The sequence below is a fragment of the Gymnoscopelus microlampas genome, assembly GCF_963454915.1.
Source record: "Gymnoscopelus microlampas genome assembly, chromosome: 11".
Lineage (NCBI taxonomy): Eukaryota > Metazoa > Chordata > Actinopteri > Myctophiformes > Myctophidae > Gymnoscopelus > Gymnoscopelus microlampas.
Window position 1 is genome coordinate 12,095,708 of NC_139948.1, and position 25,115 is coordinate 12,120,822.

Sequence of the window (25,115 nt, forward strand, 5' to 3'; positions counted from 1 at the left end):
TTTACCCTGTTTGACCACCAATGGGGCTCCTGTATCTCCCTGTGCAAGAAAGACAAAATAGAGAGTAGAATAGAGAGACGTGAAGAGAGTATCTGCTACTGGAGCACGATGGAAGGCTACAACGTAAAGGTTGAACGAGATGCTAAGCCTGAAACACGCTCAACCTATAGTTATTCTGTAGTACGGCAAAAAAAAGAGCAGATCTACAAGCGTACACCACATGACGCAGTGTAAGCTTGTAGACGTATCGATGCGTGAAAACGTGTTGTGTCTAAAGGATGAATGAATGACACATACATTGCAGGCGCCCTTTCCTCCTCCACCAGCACACATCATGTTGTCAGTGATTAATTTTCCATAGATGCTTTTACATTGATTATTGGACACAACGGGCACAGCCACCTCCTGCAGCCTTTTTGGATAGGGCAGAGGAGCTGGAAGAGAAGAAATGTTTTTGTTTTGTTTTGTTTTACCGTATGAAGTGCAAGGTTGCTCTATAACTCCACATTTGAGTTAACAAATGTGTAATATTCACATCATAACACTCTTACAAGATTGCTTCAATAATAAGATTACTGTTTTTTTTAAAGCACTGCTGAAAATACATTTTAGTCTGGGGACTATCACCATCTGCATAACTGTTTAGTGGGCGTGTGAAGATCTCGATATTAATTCCTTTGGGACAAAATGACTAGGAAACATCACCCCAGATTATGGCTGGAGACAACCAGACCAGTAGAGGTCACCATTGAGCCACATCTAAGGCAAGAAAGATAGCTTGAACATAATAACATATACTTGAATTTAACTGGTACAATTATGATTAGGAATGCTGTGTTTCAGCATAGACTATTTATATCAATATGTAAGTAACATGTTTTGGTGTGTTGTTCCCCATTAAGAACAACTTGCAACCAACGTTTGGGCTCCATCCCAAGAGAAAGAAACTCTGACACATATTGTCTAGCAACAGATTATGTTTGATATTACAGTCACTGTAGAAGAAGTCTCACCTTCAGTGTTGATATCGCCCCAGCCAGTAATCCAGGCTGTGGTGTCAGCACTAAAGACACTTCTGTCTGCTGCCAGACAGACAGGTCGGATGTAATTGGTCAATTTAACCGAAGAAGAGAGTTTTAACAAAGCAATATCGTTGTCCAAAGTTGTGCTGTTAAAGTCAGAGTGTTTGATGATCTGGGACACAGATCTGAATCTGATCTGGGTCAGTCGTCCAAGGTACACTGTGACATTACTGCTGCTGAAACTGTGTGTGTAGAGAGAGAGAGAGAGAGAGAGAGAGAGAGAGAGAGAGGAGGGGGAGAGAGAGAGATTTGTTGGTATTACTGGAACATACTAATAAAATATAATAATTTATTACTACTTCAAAGGGTAATTAGACAATGTTTACAATTAATCTAACATTTCCCATTGCTAAACTGGCTTGAGGAACGGTCAAGGAAATGCCATCACTACGTAGTTGTGAATCAAGCACTTTCCACACACCAGTGTACAGGAGCAAGCAGAGGCTTTTTGTGTGGACTGTTAAAAATGTGCTGATTTTGTAACTGTTACAAATTAAGATGTTTAGTTGCATTTGTGCCACATACAGACAATAAGATTTAGTGATGGTTATGGTCTCAAGTCTGCACAGTTTAGGTATAGCCTCCTCGGGTATGGACTTGTTCTTTCCACAGTAAAAATGCAGAGTGATATTTTACTCAGTGTACAAATGTAGCTACACTATGAGTTAAATTAACCCTGAGGATTTTACTGTGCTAAAGAAAAAGTATAAGCAGTAGGCCTAAAGGAGTACAATATGATCCAGAGTCAAATCTCACGCATTGACGCATGAAGCAGAAGTCAGGATCCACACGTTGTTAATGAGGGATCCTCCACAGAGAAAAGACCATCCAGAGTGCAGACTGGCCATCCAGGGCCATGATCCTGCAGCTGCATCAGAACCTCCCACGATCATCGTGTTGAGTGGAGCCAAGCCGCACACTGCAAGGAAATGCCACGAGACAAACAAATCACGTAAAACACGTCAAATCATGAATGGCTCCATTCCAGAACATTTCCATTTTTGATCACTTCTCTTACTTTTCTTCTCTTTCAGGTTTTCACATCATCCACTCTGCTGTTTCCTCGCTTTATTGCTATCAGTTCTCATGTTTCTTGCTATCACCGTCGTGCTCTTTCAAAACCCCGGCCTGCACACCCTGCTTTGCTCTCATAATGATTTCAGCTGAGATGTGAATTGTAGGATTTGTTGTGAATCTTCCTACACAAATGCTCTATCTTGCAATTGTACACACACTCAGGAATTGAAGGAACAAAGGTTCCACCCACCACCTTGTCTGAGACAACAGGTCCCTCCTGTCTGCAGGAGTAGTGGGATTTCCTTTTCAGGAGTTTTGGGCAACGTTTCAAAGGCTCCTGGGAACCAGCTCCAGAGGCTGTGCCTTTTGATCGTATGATCATCATACGGACGCTCCACATCATAAGTGAGGACGACACACAAAACATGTCAACGCGTAATGAGGTTTTAGCGCGAAACCTTGTCATTGCTCTGGGCACCAAAAACGTAATCCGTACAATCCGTGTACACATGTAAGACACATTGTGCCATCATGATTATTTTAACGGGGCGGCAGTGGCTCAGGGGTAGAGTGGCCGGGTAGTGTCAACTGGAAAACCGCAAGGTTCCCAGTTCGATCCCGGGCTGGGGCGCTCCTCTAGAGTTAGTGTCGAAGTGTCCTTGAGCAAGACGCTGAACCCCTAATTGCTCCCGATGAGCAGGTTGGTGCCTTGCATGGTTTCCTCCGCCATCGGTGTATGAATGTGTGTGTGAATGGGTTAATGGCACAATCAATGTAAAGCGCTTCGGATAGAAGCGCTATATAAATGCACCATTTACCATTTAACAAAATTAAAATCAAATTATTATTTAAGTAATGGAAGCAGAACTCACCATCCAACTGCGCTTTTCCACCTGAGAAGTTGAGAAAATTACTGTTAGTATGGTGACACAGAAACCTCTCCTGAAAGTTAGGCTCACAGTAAAATGTCAGTGTTAATTTAACTCTGAGAATGTAAAAATGGAAAGTCCAAGTGACAAATCGAAAAGAGTTTGTACTCCGCCATTTGTGTAAGACTTGTCCCCTGTCACCCCTGTCATCACTGTCACTATTACTATCAGTTAAAACAGAAGTCTCAATTAATATTGACAAGATTATATTGATAAGGTAGTTAATTGTCTCATTTTACTATCAATAGAGGACTTATTTTCAGAACTAATCATTACAGAGAACATTAGCACTTTTAAAATAGCATTTGGAATATTGTGACACTTACCATCAACCACTAAAGCTAAAATCACCACACAAATGGTCATTCTTGACTCCATGATGTCCCCTGCCCCAACTGTGTGTAACCATAGGATCATTCAATTCAATTCAATTCAATTCAATTTTATTAAAGTGTCAAATCACAACAAGTTGTCTCAAGACACTTTACATGTAGAGAAGAGACCCAACATCCCACCCTGAGCAAGCAATTTTGCGACAGTGGCAACGAAAAACTCCCTCTTAATTCAACAGGAAGAAACGTCAGGCAGACCCTAGGCTCTAGGGCGGGGGCCTTCTGCCTCGACCGTGTTGGGGGAAAGAAGAGAGAGAGAAAGGGAGAGACAGAGGAGAGACAGAAAGAGATACAGTGCAAGCAGTAACAATAACAATAATAGCAAATATAATAGTGTAAGATACTAGCATATGATAGTATAATATAGTACAGCAATAGTGTGTATGCAGTATATAATGGAATAATATAAAAATGTTTAAGATAATATAATATACAGTATAGTGTAGCGGTATAGTGTAGTGTAGTAGAAGTCCACGGTCGTGTCCAGGTCGTGCTCCATGGAGAGAGGCCCGGTCCGGTCCGCAGTCACAGTCTTGAGCCGCAGCTGGGGGTCCGTAGTAACAGTCCATAGACTCCATGGAGAGGCCCATTCATTTATAAGTCATCTGTCTCTGTCAGGTGGAGGTGGAGCACAGACTTGTATTCATGATTAGCCAATAGCAATACATGCCTGCATGCCTGCGTGCGTGTGTGTAATTGCTGTAGATGCAGATTCCTCAGAAAATAAAACAAACAACCACTTAACCACTTGAACCCTAGCATCCCTATTCTATGTCTTTGTAGGCATAAATTTGGCAAAAATAGACAATCTACATGCAGTACAAGTTCACAAAACATCGCATTGTGATGTGATGTGAGCTTTAGATCAGGCTTTTTCGGCAAAGAGATTCGGGGCCCTATCTTGCGCGGCGCCTTATGCCTAATCTTATTAGGCATGTTTTTAATATTTTGAAAACATTTTAAAATAGTGAAAATAGCTCATCAACAACATGTCAATGTAGATCAGCATTTTTTTTTCAAAGATTTATTTATGGGGTTTTATCTGTGCTTATATCTGTTATACTAACACCAGGGGCACCCAGACGACGGCCAGATGGCAACAGCATGTACTCTGACTTGAGTGGATGGTCACTATCCTGCCGAATGGACATGGCCTTCATTTCTGAAAAATGAACATTTTGGAGTTAGCTGGTTTCTGCCCGACAGCAGAGATATACTTGATTTGATAGGCAAATTGTGACAACAAACATGGACTGTATCAGCTGTGTGAGAGGCTGTATGCACATCCACATTAGATAGTCTGTTGATTCTGTTAATGATTGAATTGATGCTGAAATGAAATGAGCACAAGGGATGAAAATAATATTAGGTGGGGTTGGCGAAAGGGCCGTTTGCATGTTCTCCCCGTGTCCCTAGGGTAGTTAATAGCCTCACAAAAACATGTAGTAATAATCCTGGTCGCTATACCGCCTCCCCCATGATAGCCGGGGCGCCTGATGGAGGGGAAGGGAACCGTTTGAAATACGCACAGTACAGTATAGGGTTTAAGTGGTTTAAACTTCTAGCTTTATAACTCAATAAAGATTGCATGAGCCTAATTTGTATATCGTCGCTGTCGGGCAGAAACCAGCTAACTCCATTTTTCACCTTTTTTATTATTTTTTTCCTGAATCCACACTATTGAACACCCTTTATGTCTCTATGTTGGTCCTAACTCCATTGGATCCTCAAACTGTCGGCTCAGCCAGCTAACTCTACCGCCTCTCAGAGCGGATGAAAATACATTTTAAAGAGGCAGGGCTTTTCCCCCCATAGTCTGTTAAAAGTAACTATGCAGTGTACCTGTTCATCAAACTAAGCACTGACGCTAATGTTATGAAAACAATTCATTCTATTTTTAAAATCTACAGTGTTTTCTGAGGAGAGCAATGTGACAAGAAATTAGTTAGCATTTCTCTTGCTAGTTCTACAGAAACTGCAACTCCGTGAACCCCTCTTTGCAGAAGTTATTGTAATATTTAAAGTCCTGCTTATTATTGTAGGCCTATATAAGCAGTATCATGAAGCATCAGGGCATTAATTCACGCGTTGTGATGCATTGTGAGCTTGGAGATCCATTGTCAGCTGTTCTTATCAAAGACGGACTAAACCTCCTAACTCCACTTGAGCTGGATTGGGGTAAAGTGGTGAAAACATAATGACACAAGCAAGTATCTGACAATATATAAAGTCACAATACCAACTTTGATGAGGCAGTATTGCTTGTTCAAAAAATATATGGGTTTCTCCATTTCCTGAAGATTTTATATTTAGTTTTTTCGTTTCTGAAAAATGAACATTTTGGAGTTAGCTGGTTTCTGCCCGACAGCAGAGATATACTTGATTTGATAGGCAAATTGTGACAACAAACATGGACTGTATCAGCTGTGTGACTGTATCAGCTGTGCTCAGCCAGCTAACTCTACCCAACTTGATTTGATAGGCAAATTGTGACAACAAACATGGACTGTATCAGCTGTGTGAGAGGCTGTATGCACATACACATTAGATAGTCTGTTGATTCTGTTAATGATTGAATTGATGCTGAAACTAGAAAAAATGCTCCTCGGAGCACAGGTCTCCGCCAGGTCAGGTACGTTATTGTGGCCTCCTGTTGGCGCTATAATAGGCCAATGTGAAAAGGATGCCATTTATTCTTAGGTCGTTCACGGCAATCGGACACTGCATTCATGATTTGAGGCATTTTGTTCCAAAAATGTGTTTTGCTAAATTAGACCTGCTGGTGGCGCTATAACAGGCCAATGTGAAAAAGGGTGGCATTTCTTCCTTGGCTTAGTGGGAATGTGTTTGTGAAATTTCACGGAAATCGCAAGCTGCGTTCATGATTTGAGGCATTTTGTTTAAAACGGACCAATCGTGCAAATTTTGGAAGCCAACTTTAGCCAATGAGGAAAGAATATGGGAAATCGGACGGATCCGTGTTGATCACATGACTATAGAGATATTGTGTACCGATTTGCATGACGTTTGGATAAAATCTGTAGGAGTAATATAAAAAAATGGGTTTTGCACAAATCGGCCTCCTGGTGGCGCTATAACAGGCCCATGTGACATTTTTGAGACAGAGGTTCTGAATTGGCATCCAGGGAGTGTGTGTGCACATTTTCGCAGCGACCGGGCCAACGGTGCCGGAGATTAGCTGGTAACACACGGACAGGACACACACACACACACACACGGACGGACGGACGGACGGACGGACGGACGGACGGACGGACGGACGGACGGACACACACACACACGGACGGACGGACGGAGGGTAAAACATACTCTCTCGCCATGCCTTTCGGCCTGGCGGAGACAATGAAATGAGCACAAGGGATGAAAATAATATTAGGTGGGGTTGGCGAAAGGGCCTACCCTGTGTGGAGTTTGCATGTTCTCCCCGTGTCCCCTAGGGTAGTTAATACTCTCACAAAAACATGTAGTAACTAGAAAAAGTGCTTGTTGGAGCACAGGTCACCGCCAGGTCAGGTAGGTTATTGTGGCCACCTGGTGGCGCTATAATAGGCCAATGTGAAAAGGGTGTCATTTCTTCCTCGGGCTAGTGGGAATGTGCGTGCATTCATGATTTGATGTGTTTTGGTAAATTAGACCTGCTGGTGGCGCTATAAGAGGCCAGTGTGAAAAGGGTGGCATTTCTTCCTCGGCCTAGTGGGAATGTGCGTGCAAGTTTTCACGGAAATCACACACTGTGTTCATGATTTGAGACATTTTGTTCAAAACGGACCAATCCTGCAAACTTTGCAAGCCAACCTTAGCCAATCTGGATGGAACATGAAATATCGGACAGATCAGTCTTGATCACATGACTATAGAGATACTGTGTACCGATTTGCGTGATGTTTGGATACAATCTGTAGGAGTAAATGGGTTTTGCACAAATTGGCCTCCTGGTGGCGCTATAACAGGCCCACGTGAAAAATGTGGGGCAGAGGTTCTGAATTGGCATCCAGGGAGTGTGTGTGCACAATTTCGCAGCGACCGGGCCAACGGTGCCAGAGATTAGCTGGTAACACACGGACAGGACACACGGACACACGGACAGGGGGTAAAACATACTGTCTCGCCATGCCTTTCGGCCTGGCGGAGACAATAATCCTGGTCGCTATTCACCTGTTTCTTGGCTGTGTGTTTTCCACTTCCTGTCGGATTTCATTGGATATCATTAGTCATCTGACCGGTTTCATTGGAGTTCATTGGATCAAAAGACAGGAAGTGGAACACAGTGAAAAGCCTAGGAAACAGGTGGATACCGCCTCCCCCATGATAGCCGGGGCGCCTGATGGAGGCGAAGGGAACCGTTTGAAATACGTACAGTACAGTATAGGGTTTAAGTGGTTTAAACTTCTAGCTTTATAACTCAATAAAGACTGAGTTATAAGATTGAGAAAAACTCCATATTTTTGTTTTTTTATGAAGAATTCATGAATCCACACTATTGAACACCCTTCATGAACACCCTTTATGTCTGTGTGTTGGTCCTAACTCCATTGGATCCTCAAACTGTCGGCTCAGCCAGCTAACTCTACCCCCTCTCAGAGCGGAAGAAAATAAACTTTAACCCTCTAAGACCCGGATATATTTGTACTTGCAAAAAAAATGTTTAAACCTTTCAGATGGTCTTGTAGGAGTATTTTGAAGAGGAAAATATAATGTTTTTAAAAAAAAAATGTTTTGGTAAGCTTTTATGCAAATGTTGACATTTAGCAACGTTGGGTTCATCAGGTAGCAAAATTTCCTATAGGCCATTTTTATGGATAACATGGCAAATGTGTAATTACTTCACTAAAACAACTTAATGATTCATTTATATGGTTTATTATTTGGCCTCAGATCAATTATGAATAATATTTGGCCTCAGAACAGTATACATTATGAATAATAACACCAATAAGCCATATTCTTAAATCAATTTTATTAAAAGAACAAAATGAAAATCAGTACAATATATGTAGTAAAGAAACCTAAAAACCTAAACCATTGTCAGTGATCACACAATACTGCCTGGCCAACTCACTGATTTGCATTGATAAAAGGATGCAAACTGTTTCCAGAGTTTGTCCTTCTTGTCCTTCTCTGGCACGGTCAAGTTGTCAACCAGATGTAACGAGGTCAACAAAGACTGAAATCGGTTGCGTGGCATCACATCAGCTACAGACGCGTTTCGTGTGTCTGCTTCCCAGTACATCCGGCATCCATTCATTTGAGAAAGGCCCATTCTCAAATACATCCCAAACATTTGCTCAATTTCTTTTGGACCTGTGTTGACTGATGTTCCTTTTGTTTGAAGGCTGTAAATGTTTGTGTTCGTTGTGAGAGAGTCAATCATGTCTTTGGACACAAACTGGCGGAAGTACTGCAGTGGTGTTTGGATAGAACTCACATCTTCAGAGGTCAGAGGTGGGCCAGAAAAGTCTGTATTAGGGCTGATGAAGTCCTTCTTCAGCCACTGATATCTTGAATCACGGCGATGAGTGGGTTTGGTCAGTTGGGGCAGCTGAATGTCTGCTGGGCGGTCAGTGGGTTCACTGGGTGGTTCGGATGGTTCGTTTTCTTTGGACCCCAAGCCACAGTCCTCTTCATCTGACTCTTCATCAGTCTCATTGATGTCTATGTCAACATCACTCTCTCCGTTGAACACGGCATCCAGAACATCCCTTGCTAAGAAGCGAGGCTCTTTCCGTCTTTGTGGCATTCTGAAATGAAATAAAGACATACCATTAGTACATTAGTAATGCTAAGTTCTTACACATCACTGCTCACTGCAGGACAACATTTCACAAGTCATACAATACTGTCTGGCAACCTATTGTTTGATGTTGATTGCCACTAAGTGGTCTTCACTATATATATATATATATATATATATATATATATATATATATATATATATATATATATATATATATATATATATATATATATATATATATATATATATATATATATATATATATATTATATATATATATATATATATATATATATGTATACATATATATATATATATATTATATTATATAGTAATGTAAATACACATATAACTGTTTAAATCTATTGTGAAAACTATATATAAGGCTGAACAGTAGCAGGTGAACCCTTGTATTTTTTGCAACCCCAAGGGCCCAACGTTGACCAAAAGCAACAAGTATGAATCATGCTCTAATTTCAATTTGGGACATATATTTCACAATAATAACATATATACATGTTCTAGACATTGTAATGTTCACCAAAAAAATTATTACAGGCATATTACTTACGTTTTTGTGAGGAATATCTTCCAGAGAAAAAAGAGATCTGTTCCAGCAGAGATTTTTCAAGTTGTGATGATTCCTGCCTCTGTGGGGGGTATTTATATGCAAATATCCTGGCCAATGGCACTGTAAGACTAAACAATAGGACCCAATGAGGATTTAGAGGTGAAAAAATAACAGAAAAACAAATTATTTAAACTCCTTTCTTTATAAAATATAATTGTTGCTCTGAAGCATCTCTGGGTCTTAGAGGGTTAAAGAGGCAGGGCTTTTCCCCCCATAGTCTGTTAAAAGTAACTATGCAGTGTACCTGTTTATCAAACTACTGTAAGCACTGACGCTAATGTTATGAAAACAATTAATTCTATTTCTAAAATCTACAGTGTTTTCTGAGGAGAGCAATGTGACAAGAAATGAGTTCATATAGCATGCTTGCTAGTTCTACAGAAACTGCAACTCCGTGAACCCCTCTTTGCAAAAGTTATTGTAATATTTAAGTGTCATAAGCAGTGTCATGAAGCATGCAGGGCATTAATTCACGCGTTGTGATGCATTGTGAGCTTGGAGATCCATTGTTAGATGTTCTTATCAACGACGGACAAAACCTCCTAACTCATTTTGAGCTGGATTGGGGTAAAGTGGTGAAAACATAATGACACATGCAAGTATCTGACAATATATAAAGTCACAATACCAACTTTGATGAGGCTGTATTGCTTTGTTCACAAAATATATGTTTTTCTTCATTTCCTGAAGATTTTATATTTAGTTTTTTCGTTTCTGAAAAATGAACATTTTGGAGTTAGCTGGTTTCTGCCCGACAGCAGAGATATACTTGATTTGATAGGCAAATTGTGACAACAAACATGGACTGTATCAGCTGTGTGACTGTATCAGCTGTGCTCAGCCAGCTAACTCTACCCAACTTGATTTGATAGGCAAATTGTGACAACAAACATGGACTATCAGCTGTGTGAGAGGCTGTATGCACATACAGTACACATTAGATAGTCTGTTGATTCTGTTAATGATTGAATTGATGCTGAAATGAAATGAGCACAAGGGATGAAAATAATGTTCGGTGGGGTTGGCGAAAGGGCCTACTCTGTGTGGAGTTTGCATGTTCTCCCCGTGTCCCTAGGGTAGTTAATACCCTCACAACTGGAGCTTTACCCCAGCTCAGCCACAAGCCTTTGTCTCACCCCTGGACAAAATAAATACAATAATCGGTGGTGTAGCGCAACGTGGCTCCTCTACACTGCTTCTTTTAACTCCGTTTGGTTTGCTCTTGACCAATTGCTGCATCTCTCTCTTTGCTGTGTGAAGGCCTTTATGCAGACACCACTTCTCAATCCATATTTCCATTGTTGACAGTTTCACTTTTGCCTTATGAAGCTTCCTTTTCATCGCTTTCTTGCTCTCAGAGATTTGAAATTGGACATTGTTAACAGATTCAAGCTCCTGTATGAGGAACAGGATGTTGTTCAGTTTAAAATGACTGGTCTGTCCTTGAAGTCTCAAGATTCCCTCTCTCCTTCATCCATTCTGACTCTCTTGCATGCCTCCACACTCAAATGAAAGTTGTCAAAGACTCTACAGAGAATAAAGAATACAATAATAATTAGTGATTTTCAAACGTGTTGTGTCCAGTATGCAAGGTACACCAAAGGGCAAGTTAAAATGGCACACCTGTATTCATATCCATGCAAAATAGCCTCTATACCACGTTATCACTCTGTAATTTATCATAATTTAGTATTGCCAAATAAAATGTGAAATTGTATTACTCATGACATTTTTATTAACAAAATAATTAAAGAAAGTATTTTGGCATTCTCATAAACAATAAATATGTTTTAGAAATAGCAACAGTTAATTACATCAAGACCACTATCTGACATAGTTACTGTGTGTTACTCTTATTATTTATTTTGTCCTGCATTATACAAGCACTGTTGAGTTGAGGTTGTATAGTGTTGTATATTTTGTTCAATATTGATGGTGTTTCTTTTGAGTGTGATTTATTTTACCCTGCTGTATCTACAGTACTTGTCTTGTCCTGTAACTGTATCTTAAGCTGCTGTGCTGGCTTTGGCGACTGAAAAGATCTATCTTTATAAATGTTGGAAATCTGTGTTTGAACAGGATATCTGCCCCCAACATTCAATAATCCTGCAAATAAGCAATTTTGTGATGTCAAGAGTAGATGAAGTCCACCCTGGCAAACTCACCCAAACTCTGTATAAACAAACACAAGGATAGTTATATCATCAATATACATGCATTTAATTTAACATTTAACAGTATGCTTCCAGATGATTACAAATTCAGCTGTTTTTGAATGCTAGACATTTACAATGTACATTTATAGGTCAATATCAGTCAAGCAACTTCCTCTACTCAATGTCATCACAGTGCAATTCTGTTACATATAGGTAAAGTCACCTTTCCAGAACCTCCCATTTAGTCATTTCCATTCAATGACATAAAAAATAAACTGATATTGTTTAGATATGATATTTAGATATTTGAATTTGTGAATTTGCAACTTATCTGTTGCCCTAAGAATTAAGTATATGAAAATAGGGAGAGAGAGAGAGAGAGTGACGTGTGTGTGTGTGTGTGTGTGTGTGTGTGTGTGTGTGTGTGTGTGTGTGTGTGTGTGTGTGTGTGTGTGTGTGTGTGTGTGTGTGTGTGTGTGTGTGTGTGTGTGTGTGTGTGTGTGTGTGTGTGTGTGTGTGTGTGTGTGTGTGTGTGTGTGTGTGTGTGTGTGAGAGAGTGAGTGAGTGAGTGTTGACCAGTGTACCAACTGGTCTCAAGGCCTTGTTTGTTGTACTGACCATCGTATCACTGAGCTGTGAGACATGAATTTCAGATTAAAGATATAGGCTACCTAAGGTGAATTTACATCATAGTGTCCTTCCATAATGTCCTGAGACCTGATCCAATTTTGTTAAGAGATATCTTAAAGAAGAAGAAAAAATAAGAAAAAAAAACCTTCATGAAAAATGTGAATCAAAGACTATGAAAAGGAACTTGTTTAACCACTTAAAATCCATATTCTGGGGGAAACCTACACTGAAATATAGCTTGATCTGCTATTTTACTTTACTCAGCATAAAACAGTCGCAACAGCCCCTTATATTGTCAGATTCTTATGAGAACAGTTACAGACAAAATACAAGGTGTAAAATAGATAGAAGGAGCAGGGAAAATAGATTGGATCTTCCATTGATCACATTGCTGGAGTTGTACACAAAGCCTGGCTGGTTGCTGGTGATGTGTTTTTTGATCCAACTCTGATACCGGGACACTCTGGTATAACCATCAGCTATGTTAGGTTTGGCACAACCTCGTTTCGATATGAAGGTATTAACTCCAGCCTGGATCCAACGTTTACCCTGTTTGACAACCAGTGGGCCTCCATCTCCCTGTGCAAGAAAGACAAAATAGATGTTTGTCTGCTGCCCACTAGTTCTGCTGTGACATGAAGAGAGTATGTCTGCTACTGAAGCACGATGGAAGGCTACAAGGTTGAACGAGATGCTAAGCCTGAAACACGCTCAACCTATAGTTATTCTGTAGTACGGCAAAAAAAGAACATATCTACAAGCGTACACCACATGCCGCAGTGTATAAGCTTGTAGACGTATTGATGCGTGAAAACGTGTTGTGTCTAAAGGATGAATGAATGACACATACATTGCAGGCGCCCTTTCCTCCTCCACCAGCACACATGATGTTGTCAGTGATTAATCTTCCATAGATGCTTTTACATTTATTTTTGGACACAACGGGCACAGCCACCTCCTGCAGCCTTTTTGGATAGGGCAGAGGAGCTGGAAGAGAAGAAATGTTTTTGTTTTGTTTTACTGTATAAGTGAAAGTTTGCTCTATAACTCCACATGAGTTCAAAACAAATGTGTAATATTCACATCATAACACTCTTACAATATTGCTTCAATGGAGATTAAACTAACATACTGGGTTTTTTGCTGAAAATACATTTTAGTCTGGGGACTATCACCATCTGCATAACTGTTTAGTGGGCGTGTGAAGATCTCGATATTAATTCCTTTGGGACAAAATTACTAGGAAATATCACCCCAGATTATGGCTGGAGATTACCAGACCAGTAGAGTGCACCATTGAGCCACATCTAAGGCAAGAAAGATAGCTTGAACATAATAACATATACTTGAATGTAACTGGTACAATTATGACTAGGAATGCTGTGTTTCAGCATAGACTATTTATATCAATTAACAAAAAATAATTTAACATTTTTGGTGTGTTGTTCCCCATTAAGAACAACTTGCAACCAAAATTTGGGTTCCATCCCACAGATTGTTTAGCAACAGATTATGTTTGATATTACAGTCACTCAGTGGTAACTAAGTACTGTACTTAAGTACAAGTTTGAGATATTTGTACTTTACTTCCAATTTCCAATACTTTTACTTCTACTCCACTACATCTCAGAGGCAAATATTGTATTTTTACTCCACTTCAATTATTTGAAAACTTTAGTTACTAGTTACTTTGCAGATATAAATTATGATATTATGAAATACATTAACCACTTTAGCCCTATTTTATACCGAGGCTATTTGAGAATAGCCAATCTAGAAGCTCACAACGCGTCGCGATGTGACGCGTTGTGAGCTTGCAGATCTGCTATTTTCAAACATTTTAGTACTTTTACTTTTGGTACTTTAAGTACATTTTTATGCCAATACTTGTGTACTTTTACTCAAGACATTTTTAATTCTGGACTTTTACTTGTAACAGAGTATTTCTATATTGCAGTATTGGTACTTTTACTAAAGCAAAGAATTTGAGTGCTTTTTCCACCACTGCAGTCACTGAACGTGCTGAAGAAGTCTCACCTCCAGTGTTGATATTGCCCCAGCCAGTAATCCAGGCCGTGCTGCCAGCACTAAAGACACTTCTGTCTGCGGCCAGACAGACAGGTCGGCTGTTATTGGTCAATTTAACCGAAGAAGAGAGTTTTAACAAAGCAATGTCGTTGTCAAAAGTTTTGCTGTTAAAGTCAGAGTGTTTGACGATCTGGGACACAGATCTGGACACCTCATTGGGATTGTAACCCTGCTGGGTCAGTCGTCCTGACTCGTCCAAGGTACACTGTGACACTACTGGTGCTGAAACTGTGTGTGTGGAGAGGGAGAGGAGAGAGAGAGAGAGAGAGAGAGAGAGAGAGAGAGAGAGAGAGAGAGAGAGAGAGAGAGAGAGAGAGAGAGAGAGAGAGAGAGAGAGAGTTGGTATTACTGGAACATTCATACTAATAAAATATAATAATGTATTACTACTTCAAAGGGTATAATTAGACAATGTTAACAGTTAATTTAACATTTACGATTGCTAAACTGGCTTGAGGAACGGTCAAGGAAATGCCATCACTAAGTACTTGTGAATCACTTTCCACACACCAGTGTACTGCAGGAGCAAGCAGAGGCTTTCTGTATGGACTGTTAAAAAAAATGAAATCGTAGAGAGAATAGAGAGAGAGAGAGCAGCTGATTTTGTAACTTTTACAAATTTCAGATGTTTAGCATATGTGCTACGTACAGGCAATGAGATCTGTAGTGCTAGTTATGGTCTCAAGTCTGCACAGTTTGGGTGCGGAATTCCTGTATTGGACTAGTGTTATTTTACTCAGTGTACAAATGTAGGTTTTACTGTGCACACCATTGATGCATTTTTAAAGGAATTACACAGCACAAATTATAAGCAGTAAAGGAGTACAATATGATCCAGAGCCAATCTCACTCATTAACGCATGAAGCAGAAGTCAGGATCCACACGTTGTTAATGAGGGATCCTCCACAGAGAAAGGACCGTCCAGAGTGCACAGAGGCCATCCAGGGCCATGATCCTGCAGCTGCATCAGAACCTCCCACGATCCTCGTGTTGAGTGGAGCCACGCCGCACACTGCAGGGAATATGTAACAAGACAAACAAATCAACGAATCATGTAAAACATGTCAAATCATGAAAGGCTCCATTCCAAAACATTTCCATTTATGATCACTTCTCTTACTTTTCTTCTCTTTCAGGTTTTCACATCATCCACTCTGCTGTTTCCTCGCTTTGCTATCAGTTCTCATGTTTCTTGCTTTTTTCAAAACCACGGCCTGCACACCCTGCTTTGCTCTCATACTGATTTCAGCTGAGATGTGAATTGTAGGATTTGTTGTGAATCTTCCTACACAAATGCTCTATCTTGCAATTGTACACACACTCAGGATTTGAAGGAACAAAGGTTCCACCCACCTCCTTGTCTGAGACAACAGGTTCCTCCTGTCTGCAGGAGAAGTGGGATTTCATTTTAAGGAGCTTTGGGCAACGTTCCAAAGGCTCTGGGAACCAGCTCCAGAGGCTGTGCCTTTTAGGTCAGGGATAGTGACTGGATGTATGGATACATGTATGTCACTTGGTGTGTGAGGACACCGGAACACATGGAGGAAACCATTGTTTCCATTGTGGTCCATTGAACTCATTTCATCATCATGAATCTTCTCTTCATCATGCAGTGGATTAAATGGCTGCTTGTCTCATTAGTGGCCTTGTATCATTCTCTTTCTCTCAAAAGTGTCTTTGCTCTCAACTTTTGCTTAGACCTACGTCTTGGACTGTTCAGTGAAGAAAAATCTGAGCGATCACATACACCTATGTCATATAGAGTGTGTGCCAGTACTGGTGTGTCTAAAATATTTATCATTCCCCATATTCATAGAATATAGCTGTGGAGAGAAAGTCTTGATACGATAGAGAACTCCAATGTGTTACAATGGGAAGTTCCAATGTTATTTATTTCCCATGGACACCTGCAGGCCCGGATTAATGCACGGCTCACAGGGCTGTAGCCCGTGGCACCAAGCTCCGGGGGAGTGCACAAAACCCCTGACAGCGCCAAACAACTACACCGAACCCCCACCCCCTCCATCCCATGCCCGCCTCGTGCCTCGGTACCTGTCACTCAAGAATCTCACCTGATGTCCTGCTCATATATCTGCTTCTAAGCTCAGCTGTATGCACGATCATCATACGGACGCTCTACATCATAAGTGAGGACGACACACAAAACATGTCAACGCGCAATGAGGCTTCAGCGCGAAACCTTGTCATTGCTCCGGGCACCAAAAATGTAATCCGTACATTCCGTGTACACATGTAAGACACGCTGTGTTTCTAGTACGCCGTCATGATTATTTTAACAAAATTAAAATCAAATCATTATTTAAGTAATGGAAGCTGAACTCACCATCCAACTGTGCTTTGCCACCTGAGAAGTTGAAAAAATAAGTTAGGCTCAAAGTAAAATGTCAGTGTTAATTTAACTCTGAGTGTACAAATGGAATGTATGGAACCGTTTCAACAGTCGTATTATATTCCAAATCGAGAAGTCCCCTGTCACCCCTGTCATCACTGTCACTATTACTATCAGTTAAGACAGAAGTCCCAATTAATATTGCCAAGATTATATTGATAAGGTAGTTAATTGTCTCATTTTACTATCAATAGAGGACTTCTTTACAGAGAACGAATCTTTACAGAGAACATCAGCACTTTTAACTCATATACTGCCTAGAACGACTAAAACGACTTCTGTCATTAAGCCATGCCTGCCAAGAACGACTAAAACGACTTTTTAAAAAAAATTAAAAAATTAAAATTTTTTTTTTTTTTTTTTTTTTTTTTTTTAGATTTTTTTTTTTTTTTTGACCCAAAGACCAAGGAGATATGATTTTTCGAAGATATAGACTCCCATCCACTTCCTTGTTAACTTAAAACTTAAAAATTCTGTATCTCGGCTCCTGAGTACTTTTTTTTTTCAATGAAAAATCTTGGCGGTGTTCAAACAGGCCAGAAATAATTCTGGCAGTGAATGAGTTAAAATAGCATTTGGAATATTGCGACACTTACCATCAACCACTAAAGCTAAAATCACCACACAAATGGTCAGTCTTGGCTCCATGATGTCCCCTGTCCCAACTGTGTGTGTAACCACAGGATCATTCATTTATAAGTGATTTGTCTCTGTCAGGTGGAGGTGGAGCACAGACTTGTATTCGTGATTGCCCAATATCAATACATTTTATGCAGGTCCATAATAAAAAGAGATTGAACAATCTGAGTTCCCAGAAGCTCTCGCATAAAAACAGGAAGAGCGAGAACACTCGCCCTGTCCTGTGTGTGCGTGTGTGTGTGTGTGTGTGTGTGTGTGTGTGTGTGTGTGTGTGTGTGTGTGTGTGTGTGTGTGTGTGTGTGTGTGTGTGTGTGTGTGTGTGTGTGTGTGTTTACATATTCAATAAATGCTGTAAATCACGGTTGACTGACTTCCCTGTTTTGTCAGGAAGAATGGAAGAAGTCCAACCAGACAAACCCACCCAGCTCCATATAAATAAAACACAAGGATACTTACCTCATCAATCATCAATATACATTTAATTTCACAGTTAACAATAGAGGAACTTCCAGAGCACTGCAAGCTGCTTTTAGTGTACATGTATAATAGGCCTACATTACACAGAAGTACTAGACGTAGTGTCAATAATAATACAGTGTGTACAACTAGCTACTTCCTCCATGGTGAGGTCATCACTGTGCAATTCCATTCTGATATACTTGTAGAGTCACCTTCTATAAACTTCTCATTTTAAGTCATTTCCAAATAATTGTCTCCGCCAGGCCGAAAGGCGTGGCGGAGAGTATGTTTTACCCCCTGTCTGTCCGTCCGTCCGTCCGTCCGTGTGTGTGTGTGTGTGTGTGTGTGTGTGTGTGTGTGTGTGTGTGTGTCCTGTCCGTCCGTTAGCAGCTAATCTCCGGCACCGTTGGCCCCGTCGCTGCGATTCTGTGCACACACACTCCCTGGATGCCAATTCACTCCACTCACAATTTTCACATGGGCCTGTTATAGCGCCACCAGGAGGCCGATTTGTGCAAAACTATTTTTTTGACATTACCCCTGCAGATTTTATCCAAACGTCATGCAAATTGGTACACAGGATCTCTATAGTCATGTGATCAACACGGATCTGTCCAATTTCCCATATTCCATCCTGATTGGCTAAGGTTGGCTTCCAAAGTTTGCAGGATTGGTCCGTTTTCAACAAAATGCCTCAAATTATGCACGCAGATTTCCGTGATATTTCACACGTTCATTCCCACTACGCTGAGGAAGAAATGCCACCCTTTTCACATTGGCCTTTTATAGCGCCACCAGCAGGTCTAATTTAGCAAAACACATTTTTGGAACAAAATGCCTCAAATCATGAATGCAGTGTCCGATTGCCGTGAAAGGCCTAAGAATAAATGGCACCCTTTATACATTGGCTTATTATAGCGCCACCAGGAGGCCACAATAACGTACCTGACCTGGCGCAGACCTGTGCTCCGAGGAGCACTTTTTCTAGTTTAGATATGGACTAGTATGAACATATAAAAAGCACACTAACCCTACATACTAAAAAGTTGTCCCTTATCTGTTGCATTATCTTTATAAGTGATCTGTTTGTATCATATGTACACGTACACTAATAGTGGCTAATTTTCATCATGGTTTTGAAAATGAGTCAGGATTTTGGGGCGAGTGACACGGTCATCTGAAAAAATATAAACTGGGCTTAACCGATTAGAATCCTGGTGTGTGTTTCAAATGTCAGACAGGATTGTTCTGCTACAATGAAACTAGACATCTGTGTCTTCATCCTGGTCGTCTCTTCGGTGTAGTGGTAGACTTCAGACTGGAACTTCTCCATGACTCCCATTTAACACCAAAAAAAAATCTCCAGCCAACATATACACTCCATTGGGATTTGAATGATCACAACTGTTGTACCAGTACGCCCCAATCCCTGTCTTTAGCACAATGTCCACTCCAGCCATCCTGGTCTCGGTCTGGAGTGGAGAATCTCTGTCCATTGTGAGGTTAGTGAGTCACCTGGGTGGAAAGAGTTAAAAAAGGGAAGGTAAGAGTATGACCACATCATCATCATCATCATCATCTTCACCAACTTCATCATCATCGACACACATCTTCATTACACCTAGTTACACTTTTAACCACATGAACCCTGGCATCCCCATTCTGAGCATGTCCGCTGGCGAACGCTGGTCGTTGTGTTATGTTGATGAATTGAATACATAGGACCACAATGGAAACAAGTCCCCAGGACTTGTTTCTGTTATCCTTTTAGCCCAAATGTACCCGAGCAGTTTGCTTTTCTGTCTAATAAAGTATTAAATCAATCAATCAAAGTCAATGATGTATAATGGCTCAAGAGGTTAAAATACTCTATACAACATGTTTATTACACCACAAGTTAATCTTCCAAATAATCAATCAACTTTCAGAACATAATAATCGTGTGTGTGTGTGTGTGTGTGTGTGTGTGTGTGTGTGTGTGTGTGTGTGTGTGTGTGTGTGTGTGTGTGTGTGTGTGTGTGTGTGTGTGTGTGTGTGTGTGTGTGTGTGTGTGTGTGTGTGTGTGTGTGTGTGTGTGTGGATTTGAGCTACTGGTGATTGGCTTCATTAAGCAATGAGCTTTGATAGAATATGGTTTACATTTATGTATACAGGATATCACAGAAGGAGAGATAATGTATATGAGGTTTGAGGTATATAAATGTTTTGGGAGCTTTTTTTTATTCACCTAAAATCAAACGTAGCCTTCTGTTGTGTGATAACAGTTAATTAGATCACTTCTCCTACTTATCAAACATACATACAGTGAAATTAAAATACAGGCATCCGGCAGGACACTGACTTATTCTTACCATCCACCTCCCTCCATCAGTGTCCATGTCACAGTAGACCTCTACAGCAGTAACATCATCAACAGGATAGATGGTGTAGACCCCACTGGGAGCACTGCTGTCCAACTTGTAGATATCATTACAGTCAGTTGGCAGGGAACTTATTACCACCGGAGTCAGGAGACACAGCACAAACACTACTTCATATAGTGGCTACGATAAGAAGATTGGACCCGAAAAACAATGTATTTTTGCTGGTCTGCTGACAATGGCCGCAATTATCAATATTTTATAACTTTGTTATAACATAAATCATGCTATAACGTACAACAGCATACCAAATAGAATTATGTTATACATTGTATAACAATACAATTAAGTTCACAGGCTTAGTGTGAAGCCAGACTAAACACCACTTCAGGTCTGTTGGTCCAATGGCTTGATTGCTTAATCATCTGTCTTGCAACCACAGGGTTGCTGGTTTGAGTCCCACCTCATGCAGAGTAGACTTCATTATAATTGCATTGCACACAACATGACTGTATCAATGAATACATGTGCAATTGTTAAAGATAACGTGAAATGCTCATTTGAGAGTAGTTATCTTCAATGTATGATGTACTTCATTCCCCCTTGTATTTTGTTTTGTTGGATTCTCCTTTGTCACTGACTAAGGCTGTGGATTGAATAGCTCGAGTAAATTCTTAGCCTCATGTTCCGAAGGTCTCCAGTTCAAATCCCCCTCATTACAGTTTATGTTTTTACCAAAATGAGGTCTTCTTACTGCAAACTATTGAAACTAATAACATTGTAACACAAGGATGTAACACATTCCACTAATTGTATGATAATCTACTGATTCAGATTCTTAAAACATAGACTCAGTGTTTCATAAAACTAGACTCAGTGCAGTATGTTTAAAAGTGAACATTTAACTGCACGTCTTTTTTGATTACTTGGCTCGTGTACAGTAATTGCAACAGTAGATTTCACTGAAGTATTCTGCTTATTAATAGAATATTTCATGTTCACTCCCTCCTTTAGTTTTTTCAGATGCAAATCAGTTATCTTCAGTGAGTGCATTGTTGTACAACCATACAAATCAATCAGGCATAATTTGATGTTTCTTAAAGCACACAGAATGTCATCTAATAATTTCTACTGTACATCTTTGTCACATCAATGTTTCTTTTGCACTTTGTTTATTTATTTTCACTGCTGGTTGTCAGGATGCAATGTTACTCAGATAATAAGATATAATATATTATATTATTTATCATGGAATTGAATATGAAATTAGTTTTTTTGCCAAACCATTGTATATTGATTATGCATATTAGGAAACGTGACTGGTCTATTTGGAGTGTCTCACAAATGCACCTGCCATCTTTATATCTAGTGTGGTCATCGCATAGTTATTATCGTTTATCAAAAGTCAGGACTATTCATTGTAATCCATTACAATGTTTTCAATAGGATTGTTTTCTTTGTAAAACCACTTAAGTGCTATTAAAATTATACCAAATCCTACTAAACCCTTTTGAGCTTCCCACATTGTAGAAACACAGTCTCTTGTCTTTATATTCATGTTAATTGCAGAGTTTTGGTTACAGGAATATGCAAACTGCAATGCCGTTTGAGACACCAGTGATATATCACTTTCGTGAATCAATCACAACAGTCCCTTATATTGCTGATTTTTATGGGAACAGTTACAGAGAAAATGCAAGGGGTAAAATGAATAGAAGGAGCAGGGAAAATAGGGAGGGGGAGCAGGGACTGTATCCGGTGTTCTGGGAGGTCACAGAGGGTGTAGTGGACGCAGTCGTGGTCTGAAAAAAAAAATTATTAGTTTAAATTCAAATATAAATATTATTTACAATTATTATTGGTTAAACATCAAAGGGCTGTTATATAATAAATATCATAAGCTGGAGGAATGAGCAACACTATCGAGTAAAAAAAACAACAACATTCATGAATAGGCATTAAATAATCACAATGGGAGTTTTTTTTTTTTTTTAAGAAACTGATATTGCTTGAAAATGTACAAACTGTGTTTTAATACACGTTCTTCTGGAACATACAATTCTGTTTGTTGAATCAGTGCAAACAATATTATTTAAGAGATCTCAATCCTAAACTTTCCTTCTATTAAAGTGGAAATATTCCTTCCACTGTGTCATAGATTGGATTTTGAAATATCTGACTCAGTGAGAATATTTCCACCACTCAACTTCACTCCTGTAGCTTGCCTGGTTCTTATGAGAACAGTTACATAGAAAATATATAGAAGGAGCAGGGAAAACAGATTGGATCTTCCACTGCTTACACTGATCAGTGGAAGATTGTAGTACACAAAGCCTGGCTGGTTTCTGGTGATGTGTTCTTTGATCCAGCTCTCGTACCGGGACACTCTGGTATAACCGTCAGGCTGGTTAAATTGGTCACAACCTTCAGCCGACCCGAAGCCGAAAGCCGTAACTCCAGCCAGGATCCAGCGAGTACCCTGTTTGACCACCAACGGGCCTCCTTCATCTTTCTGTGAAAGAAGCACAAAACGAATGTTTGCTATGACTAAATATTCCATATGATTCAGTAAAAAATATATTTTCCATGTATTTACTACGACTGAGTTAGTTAAATGGCTAACTTCATACAGTGGTTCTCAACGTTTTCTGCATCAGGGCCCACTTGAAAATCTTGAAAGTGTTCACCCAACTGCATTTTCAGAGCATGCCAACCTGATCAGGTGACCAGTCACATGCTCTCTTCTCCTGATCTGGGTGGATATTTAATCTTCTCTGCCTACCTGTCATTCTGGCTTCTCTCCTGTCTGTGCTGCTGTTGCTGCCTCTCTGCTGTATTGCCTTGCCTCGCTGTCTGCTGCTGACCATCAAGTTTGCAATCCCACCGCCTCCCCCGGCATCCACCTGTAGGCTCTGTTTCTAGATTCCCCTTGGGAGTCTGAATTCATTCCCTGTAATTCTATTTGGCATGTAACATTAATTAAAACTAGACCATACCCGGTGAAGGGCGCAGACGAAAGTAGTTGCAAACTTGGGGTTATTGCACATCCTGTCGTGCGGTTTCTCCCTCGCGCGTGTCCCGTCGTGCCGCCCCCCCCCCCCCCCCCCCCCCCCTCCTCCCCCCGCGGGTCCCGTTGCGGCACCCCCTGCGGTCACCCCTCCCCACGGGCAACCCCCCCTTTGGCCTTGTTTTCATAGACCTTGCTGCTTGTTTCACACGCGAAACCTGACAACGTTATCTCCCATTGTTTGACACATAAACGCTAATAAGAAGCTGAGATTTGATGAAATTGAAAAACGGGCTTCACAGTTAAGTTCAGATGGTAATGGTCAATGGCTGTGTGCAAAATCAGAGCAATTGCTCCAGCCACTGAGGAGAACCGGGTAGCTTCACCACTACAGACAGACAGACAGACAGACAGACAGACAGAGGTTACTCAAATTATAGGAGGATGTTCATGCTTACACGGAATGAATAGATACAGAGCCCTGTCTGATGCCAAACTATGCGTCATATATCTATGCTCAATTATCCTCAATAAAAATGGATTCTAAAATCAATCTAGGAGTTGTCTGACTGAACTCTGTCTTTTGATCATATGGATAGCTATCTAGAGTTTTATGTTGTTTCAACAAAGTCACAGGGACACTATATGCACGAGCATATTGTGATCTAAAAGGGAGTTTAGCAGAAGTGCATCTTCAAATCTGGATAAGCATATCACATTGCTCAACAATATACTTTGCGTTCATTTATCTTAAAAAGATCACTTAAATGAACACTTCAGTTAGCCAAACTGAAGAGGTACATCTGCCCCAGAGCCACATCAACGCTACTGTACGAGTGAATACATCACTGGTCAACTCTACAAAACTGTTAATGGATCATTCAATCCATGAACATGTGTTCTGTCTAAACGGTTAACTAATGACATTGGTCTTATATGACATACCCTACAGGCACCATTTCGTCCTCGACCAGCACACATCATGTTGTCAGTGATCAAGTCTCCGTAGGTATTTTTACATTCTTTATTGGACACAATGAGCACATCCGTTTGCTGCAGTATCTCCGGATCGGGTAGAGAAGCTGGAAGAGAAGGGATGTTTTTTCTGTATAAACAACAATACCTACACTTTATTACACACACACACACACACACACACGCACAAACACACGCACACATATCTATTATACAGTATGTTTCATATTACAGTCACTGAACATGCTGAAGAAGTCTCACCTCCAGTGTTGATATCGCCCCAACCAGTAATCCAGGCCATGCTGCCAGCACTAAAGACACTTCCGTCTCCTGCCAGACAGACAGGTCGGATGTAATTGGTAAATGTAACCGAGGAAGAGAGTTTTACCAAAACAATGTCGTTGTTTTTCAAAGTTTTGGTGCCATAGTTAGGGTGATTGATGATCAGGGCCACAGATCTGGACACCGCATTGGGATTGGAACCATGCAGAGTCTGTAGTCCAAGCCTTACTTCGTGAACGCTAAAGAAACTGAGTGTGGAGAGAGAGAGAGAGAGAGAGAGAGAGAGAGAGAGAGAGAGAGAG

General features: G+C 40.4%; 1 protein-coding gene across 1 annotated transcript in view; it reads right to left on the minus strand.

Moving 5' to 3' along the window:
* LOC311054600 (coagulation factor XI-like) overlaps nucleotides 1-25,115 on the minus strand; it is a gene marked incomplete at its 3' end in the record, with an annotated part of 264,875 nt that overhangs the window by 195,793 nt on the left and 43,967 nt on the right. The gene's annotated exons all lie outside the window — the stretch shown is intronic.